Source organism: Rhinoraja longicauda, chromosome 14, assembly GCF_053455715.1.
Source record: "Rhinoraja longicauda isolate Sanriku21f chromosome 14, sRhiLon1.1, whole genome shotgun sequence".
In the NCBI taxonomy this organism is placed as follows: domain Eukaryota; kingdom Metazoa; phylum Chordata; class Chondrichthyes; order Rajiformes; family Arhynchobatidae; genus Rhinoraja; species Rhinoraja longicauda.
This window is the reverse complement of record NC_135966.1, coordinates 6562482-6571767: the sequence shown is the minus strand read 5'-3', so window position 1 is coordinate 6571767 and position 9286 is coordinate 6562482.

The following is a 9286-nucleotide window of genomic DNA, read 5'->3' as shown; positions in this document are numbered from 1 at the left end:
CCAGTACCAACCTGATTTTCCCAGTCTACCTGCATATTGAAATCTCCCATGACCACCACAGCATTGCCTTTCATACATGCCAATTGTATCTCCTAATGTAACTTGTATCCTACATCCTGGCTGCTGTTTGGGGGCCTGTAAAAATAACTCCCATGAGGGTCTTTTTACCCTTATAATTTCTCAGCTCTATCCACAATAACCGGTGATCCTATGTCACCCCTCGCGAAGGACTGAATTTCATTCCTTACCAACAGTGCTACCCCATCCCCTCTGCCCACCTGTCTGTCTTTCCGATAGGATGTATAACCTTAAAGATTCAGCTCCCAGCTCCGATCCTCTTGCACCCACGTCTCTGTGATTCCCCGAACATCATACTTACCAATTTCTAACTGTACCACAAGCTTATCCACTTTGTTTCTGAAACTGCATGCATTCAAATACAATACCTTTAATTTGGTATGCTAGAAAAGTGTAGTTTATTTATGGGAGGACTGAATTCCAAGTTGACATACTGGACTAGTTCATTTTGTCTGCGTTTGGCCCATAGTCCTCAAACCTCTTCCTATCCGATCTGTAATGTATCCGCTTACATCTGTTTTGAATGTTATAACAGGTGAGGCAGGTACTATCGCAACATTTAAGAAACATTTTGACAATAGACAATAGACAATAGACAATAGACAATAGGTGCAGGAGTAGGCCATTCAGCCCTTCGAGCCAGCACCGCCATTCAATGCGATCATGGCTGATCACTCAATCAGTACCCCGTTCCTGCCTTCTCCCCATACCCCCTCACTCCGCTATCCTCAAGAGCTCTATCCAGCTCTCTCTTGAAAGCATCCAACGAACTGGCCTCCACTGCCTTCTGAGGCAGAGAATTCCACACCTTCACCACCCTCTGACTGAAAAAGTTCTTCCTCATCTCCGTTCTAAATGGCCTACCCCTTATTCTCAAACTGTGGCCCCTTGTTCTGGACTCCCCTAACATTGGGAACATGTTATCTGCCTCTAATGTGTCCAATCCCCTAATTATCTTATATGTTTCAATAAGATCCCCCCTCATCCTTCTAAATTCCAGTGTATACAAGCCCAATCGCTCCAGCCTTTCAACATACGACAGTCCCGCCATTCCGGGAATTAACCTAGTGAACCTACGCTGCACGCCCTCCATAGCAAGAATATCCTTCCTCAAATTTGGAGACCAAAACTGCACACAGTACTCCAGGTGCGGTCTCACCAGGGCCCGGTACATGGATAGTCTGAAGAAGGGTCTCAACCCAAAAGTTCACCTATCCCTTTTCTCCAGTGATGCTGCCTGACCCGCTGAATTACTCCAGATTTTTGTGTCTGTCTTCGGAACATGGATAGGACGGATTTATAGGGATACGGGCCAAATGCAGGCAGGTGGGGCTTATGTAGATGGAACTTGTTGGGCGGTGTGGGCTAGTTGAGCTGAAGGACCTGTTTCCACGCTGTATGACACTATGACTATCTATGACTATCTATGACTATAACTATACAACATAGAAACATTGAAAACCATAGAACCCAGAGCGGCTCATTATTTGCTTGTTGAACTTTTTTTTGTTATTTGATTGTATAATTGTCTCAAGTTAATGCACGGGACTGTTTGGTAAAAACTCGCGTGCAACGACCCAACATGCAACGACCCCACATGCAACGACCCCACATGCAGCGACCCCACATGCAGCGACCCCACATGCAGCAACCCCACATGCAATGACCCCACATGCAGCGACCCCACATGCAACGACCCCACATGCAGCGACCCCACATGCAACGACCCCACATGCTAGCAATCTGTGTCACAACAATGAACTCGTGTGCAACGACCCAACATGCAACGACCCAACATGCAACGACCCAACATGCAGCGACCCCACATGCAGCGACCCCACATGCAACGGCCCCACATGCAGCGACCCCACATGCAACGACCCAACATGCAGCGACCCCACATGCAGCGACCCCACATGCAATGACCCCACATGCAACGACCCCACATGCAGCGACCCCACATGCAGCGACCCCACATGCAACGACCCAACATGCAACGACCCAACATGCAACGACCCAACATGCAACGACCCCACATGCAGCGACCCCACATGCAGCGACCCCACATGCAGCGACCCCACATGCAGCGACCCCACATGCAGCGACCCCACATGCAACGACCCAACATGCTAGCAATCTGTGACACAACAATGCATTGTTGCAAACACACAGCCCATGATGATAAACTCTGGATAAACTGAACTTTGCTGAATTAAAACTAACCTGACTTGAAATAAATGATACATTACAAGAAAAGCTGTAAGCATATGTCCATGGTTCATGACTTATTTCGTTCAAATACAGGTGTAAAGGTTCTTAGTCTGATTCAACTCGAACCAGAGAAGAGGAAAAGCTTTGAGCACAGATCTTCACCAGCAGCCAAGGGACTGAGGAATTCATTACCATTTGGGTCAGACTCCAACTCTTCAGGAGTGGCAACTCCAGAAGTGGCAACTTCTTCCGTTAAGATACAAAATGAAACTGATACCTGGAGATCACAGTGAAATGCTCAGATCTTCTGCACGGAATAGGATTTGATGATTCTTCCAAAGTTTCACGAAACCGAATTACTGGACCTTTTCTCTAAGATATTATTTTAAAGAAGACATGAACTTTTTATGTCTTTCTTACATCCTATTACTTTATATTGCTTGGATAATTTCTTCTTTGTAGAGCAATTTATTAAATGCTATGAACCACCCCTTGACATCTACCCAGTCAATGCTTTCTGTGATCAACTTGTTTCTGTTGCATTCCTCCTGTTTTGGTTCAAACTCCTCCTTTGCTTTAAAGTTCGAAACAGGTCATTATGTTAGGTATCGTCTTTCAATTATCCATTTATTGAATGTGCAACTTGTTGGGCGGTGTGGGCTAGTTGAGCTGAAGGACATCGAAGGAGTACAGCACAGAAACAGGCCCTTCAGCCCACAATCTCCATGACAAACATGATACCGTTAAACTAATCTCCTCTGCGTGACATGATCCATAACCCTCCATCCCACAACATTGCTATTAGCAACACATAACACAGAGGGGAGAAGAGGGAGTGGTGAGACTGGTCCTTGATTATGCTGCTGGTCTTGTTACATTATTCCTGCGACTGATCTTAGTGACCATTCATAAATATGGATGTTGGGCCGTTGAGTCCACACAAGTTAATTGACAGCTTCGCTTTATAGGATTTGCCTACACATAGTGTCTGAGAGAGAGATCATACAATGTTTGATTAAGGTCCTTTGGATAGGGTCCCAACCTGAAACATAAAAACATAGAAAATAGGTACAGGAGGAGGCCATTTGGCCCTTTGAGCCAGCACCACCATTCATTGTGATCATGGCTGATCAGCTACAATCAGTAACCTGTGCCTGCCTTCTCCCCATATCCCTTGATTCCACGAGGCCCTAGAGCTCTATCTAACTCTCTTTTAAATTCATCCAGTGAATTTGCCTCCACTGCCTTCTGTGGCAGAGAATTCCTCAAATTCACAACTCCCTGGGTGAAAAAAATTCTTCTCACCTCAGTTTTAAATGGCCTCCCCTTTATTCTTAGAATGTGTCCCCTGGTTCTGGACTCCCCCAACAGTGGGAACATTTTTCCCGCATCTAGCTTGTCTAGTCCTTTTATGATTTTATACGTCTGTATAAGATTCCCTCACATCCTTCTAAACTCCAGTGAATACAAGCCCAGTCTTTCCAATCTTTCCTCATATGACAGTCCCTCCATCCCAGGGATTAACCTCGTGAACCTACGCTGCACTGCCTCAATAGCAAGGACGTCCTTCCTCAAATTAGAAGACCAAAACTGCACACAATACTCCAGATTTGGTCTCACCAGTGCCCTATACAACTGCAGAAGGACTTCTTTGCTGCTGTACTCTAATCCTTTCGTTATGAAGGCCAACATGCTATTAGCTTCCTTCACTGCCTGCTGTACCTGCAAGCTTACTTTCAGTGACTGATGAAACATGTAGGAAGGAACTGCAGATGCTAGTTGACACCGAAGATAGACATAAAAAAGCTGGACTAATTCAGCGGGGTCGGCAGCGTCTCTGGATAGACCCAAAACGTAACCCTTTCCTTCTCTCCAGAGATGCTGCCTGACTCACCGGGTTACTCCAACACTGTGTCTTGCTCAGGATTGCAGCACCTGCAATTTCTTGTGCCCACGTTGTAAATAATTATATAGTCCTTTTTAAAATATAGGGATTCCTTGGGGAAAAGCAACTTTTAGGGCCCTATTATTGCATATAAATTAATTTAGTTAATACTCCAAAAACCATTCTAAGTTTGAGCTTAGTCTGAAGAAGGGTCCTGACCCAAAACGTCACTCATCCCTTTTTGCTCCAGAGATGGTGCCTGACCCATTGAGTTACTCCAGCACTCTATGTGTATATTTCACTGCATATCTTGTATGTGTTTGTGACAAATAAACTTGACTTGACATCTACAGTTCCTTATTTATCCAATATCACCATCATATAGCCATGGAAACTCTAAAATACAGCCCTCTGGTGGTGGTTGTGGAAAACTGCAAGTATCCATACAGAGGGACAAGACCGCCGTCTGGTGTCGATGCGAACAAACTGCAGTGTCCTACAGAGGTACAACACCGCCATCTGCTGGCGGCGCGAGAAAACCGCAAGTGTCCATGCAGAGGTACAACACCGCCATCTGCTGTCGGTGCGAGCAACCTGCAACAGCCTAATGTTCAGTATAACACCACCATCGGCGTCGGGACTCATAAACTACAATAGCCAACGTGAAATGCAGCCAAACCTTTGCAGTGTTTGAAAAAGGAAAAGGCAAATGAAGAGGAAAATGAAACTTTCCAAAAAAGCTGGACTAATTAACTAATTAAAAAGACAGAAAATGCTGGACAGCAGTGTTGTACCTCTGCATGGACAGTTGCACTTTGCTCGCACCGACACCAGATGGCGGTGTTGTACTTCTGTCTGGACACTTGCAGTGTGCTCACACTGACACCAGATGGCGGTGTTGTACCTCCGTATGGACACTTGCCGTTTGCTCGCAGCGACACCAGATGGCGGTGTTGTACCTATGTCTGGACACTTGCAGTTTGCTCGACCGACACTAGATGGCGGTGATGTACCTCTGTCTGGAAACTTGCCGTTTGCTCGCACCGACGCCAGATGGCGGTGTTGTACCTCTGTATGGACACTTACAGTTTTCCACAACCACCACCAGAGGGCTGTATTTTAGTTTCCACGGCTATATGATGGTGATATTGGACAAATAAGAAAGTGTAGATGCTGGTTTACACCAAAGATAGACACAGAGTGCTGGAGTAACTCAGTGGGTCAGGCAGCATCTCTGGAGCAACAACGGATGAGTGACGTTTTGGGTCAGGACCCTTCTTCAGACTAAGTTCAAACTTAGAATAGTTCTTGGAGTTTTAACTAAATTAATTTATATGCAATAACAATAGGATCCTAAAAGTTGCTTTTCCCCATGGAATCCCTATATTTTAAGAAGAACTATCTAATTAACGGGGCACAAGAAATTGCAGGTGCTGGAATCTTGAGCAAGACACAAAGTACTGGAGTCACTCGGTGGGTCAGGCAGCATCTGTGGAGAGGAGGAAAGGGTTACATTTGGGGTCGAGACCCTTATTCAGACCCGAAACGTCTATCCAGAGATGCTGCCGACCCCGCTGAGTTACTCCAGGTTTTGTGTCTATCTTCGGTGTAAACTAGCATCTGCAGTTCCTTCCAACATGTTTCAGGTTGGAACCCTAACCAAAGGATCTTAATCTCTCTCGGACACTGTGTGCAGGCAAATCCTCTGAAGCGAAGCTATCAATTAGCTTGTGTAGACTCAATGGCCCAAAGTCCATATTTATGAATGTCAGCATCTCTTGAGAACATGGATTGTTGACGAGTCAGACCTTCTTCAGATTCAGTCTTTCCCGATCCGAAACATCAGCGATCTGTGTTCTCCAGAGATGCTGCCTGACCCGCTGAGGTTAGTTTAGTTTATTGTCACCTGTTCAGGTAGAGTGAAAAACTTTTGTTGCGTGCTAACCAGTCAGCGGAAAGAAAATACATGATACAATCGATCCATCCACAGTGTACTGATACATGATAAAGGGAATAACGTTTAGTGCAAGATAAAGTCCAATTAAAGATAGTCCGAGGGTCTCCAATGAGGCAGATAGTAGTTCAGGACCACTCTCTAGTTGTTGATAGGATGGTACAGTGGCCTGATAACACTTGGGAAATCCATCACTTTGTGTCCTTCTTTGTAAACCAGCATCTGCAGTTCCTAATTAACTCTGAACTTTGTACTAATTATCTCATTCCCTAATTCCCACTCTCTAATTAACTCATTTGGCCTGATCTCAGCTCATTCTCTAATGCACTAACACAGACTTGGGGGCATTGATTTTGTCTTATTCGCATTATTATTGTTTGTTGCTTTTGTGTTTACGTGTGTATGTGTACACACTTTCCCCTCCCCAATGTCCTCTTCTACCCACATCCCGTCCTCTGGCTTTACATTTCAGTCCTCCACTTCTTTCCTTATGTGACACCCTCTTGTCTCTTTTTCACCTCCAGCCTTTGTTAATTACTCCACACATCTGCAAACCCACCCCACCCCCTCCCCGCTATCCATCACTCCCACCTCCTCCCCACTATCCATCAATCCCATCCCTCCCTGCTCACTCCCACCCCCCTCCTCGCTCACTCCCACCCCCCTCCCCGCTATCCATTAATCCCACCCCCCTCCCCACTATCCATCACTCCCACCCCCCTCCCCGCTAACCAACCCCACCCCCCTCCCTGCTATCCATCCCTCCCACCCCCCTCCTCGCTCACTCCCACCCCCCTCCCCACTATCCATCAATCCCACCCCCCTCCCCACTATCCATCAATCCCACCCCAATTATCTTTTCCAACTTTCAATCTCCCCAACTCCAGCCAGTCTGAAGAAGGGTCCCGACCCAAAATATCATCTGTGCATTCCTTCCTTGGATGCTGCCTGACCCGCTGTGTTCCTCCAGCACTTTATGTTTTGCTCATGATTTCAGCATCTGCAGTTCCTTGTGTCTCAATGTCTCTTCCTGGTTTGATCTCTCTTGTCGATGGAACCACTGGCCCTTGTCAGAGGTGACTCCATATTACACAGGAGTGACAATAATCCTCCTTCAGAACCATCTGACCTGAGGTAACGGATGTAAACCAGTCTGGTTTACAGGTTCACATGCTCTAAATCCGGCAGCATCCAGAGATCTAACTCCCGCACAGAGCACCTGGGGAGTTTCTATAATTGCCCCAAGGCATAGTATTGTGAATATACGTGGAAATAATCGCAGTCAGCAGTATCATTGGAGAAGCTGCAGAACAAAACAAGCCGATCAGAGAATGCATGCAGACGTGAGAATGTGTTTTTACAAAGATGTCAAAAGCAATCTCATACTCATAGTTACACAGCATAGAAATGGCCCTTCTACCCAACCTGCCCACACTGACAAACATGTCCCATCTACACTAGTCCCACCTACCTGTTTGACCCATATCCCTATAAACCTGTCCTATCCATGTACATGTCCATGTACCTGTCTAAATGTTCCTTAAACATTACAATAGCTCGTTCCACACACCCACCACCCATTGTGTAAAAACATTAACCCTCAGGTTCCTATTAAATCTCTCCCCTTCACCTTAAACCTGTCATCTTGATTTCCCTACTCTTGGTTCTTGATTTCCCTACTCTGAGCAAAAGACTGTGCATTGACTCGATCTATTCCTCTCATGATTTTGTACAATCTTGTTCTGACTTCCTTCAACAAATTAGGAGGTGGAATTAAAATGACCGAATCCCCAAATGAGAGCGGTCCTGAGCTAGTCTAGACCCTCAGACTATCTTTAATCGGACTTCACTGGACTTTATCCTGCACTGAACATTATTCTCTTTATCATACATTCCCTGTATCTGTACACTGTGGATGGGTTGATTATAATGATATATAGTATTTCCGCTGACTGGTTAGCACTCAACAAAATGTACTAATTCATGAATGGAATATTTCAGGGAGACACACAGAATCTCTTGCCCAGAGTATGGGAATCGAGAGCCAGAGGACATAGGTTTAAGGTGAGGGGAGAAAGATTTAATAGGAACCTGAGGGGTAACTTTTTCATGCAAAGGGTGGTGGATGAATGCAACGAACTGCCGGAGGAGGTAGTTGATGCAGGTACTTTCACAATATTTAAGAAACATTTGGACGGGTACATGGATAGGACAGGTTTTGAGGGATATGGGGAATTGGGACAAATGCAGGGAGGTGGGGCGAGTGTAGATGGGAGACGTGTGGGCACGTTGGGCCAAAGGGCCTGTTTCCATGTTGTATGACTCTATGACTCAATGACTCTATAACAAAAGCTTTTCACTGTACCTCAGTACATGTGATAATAAACTAAGTCTGAAGAAGAGTCCTGGCCCAAAATGTCACTTCTCCATGTTCTCCAGAGATGCTGCCTGAACCTCTGAGTTCCTACAACATTTTGTGCCTAACTCTGGTATAAACCAGCATCGGCAATTCCTTTTCATTACATTCTTCCAATCAACCACCTTTTGCCTTCCTCGCTTCGGACAACCCACGTTCTCTCACACACATCATCTGTTACGTTTCCTTCAGGGCAACTTTCAGGATGGGCATGTGGACAGAACATGGTGACTTGTGCGTGAGTGAGTCGTGCAAATAGGATTTCATTGCGCAGTGCAGCTGAGGCAATAAAGAACTATTGAACCAGTGAAGCATGAAAAGCACCAACACAACTTTGTATTGCGTCTTGTACCAAACATGTACACTCTCCAAACATTTCACACAAAGTTTACATGAAGTTCACAAAGTTTATCAATAATGAAATATTTGATACTTCAATCTTGTTCATTTGTGATATTTTAAATGTACGCTATTATCAATACTTTTATAAAAATGTACTTTAAATGTATTTACTTCCTTGCATCACAAGGCTGCAAATTGTCTTGATCTTATCACTATGAGCTTGTCAGTTGAAATCTATTCCATTTCTGTTGTTCTGGAATAACCACAAATATTTGCACTGATCAAAATTAGCAGCAAATAATGTCTGCTGGTGTGATCAATATGTTGATATTTCCTCATGTTCGAATCATGATGCTGTCCCTTTAAGAATTGATAAATGACGCCTGGATTAGAGGGTATT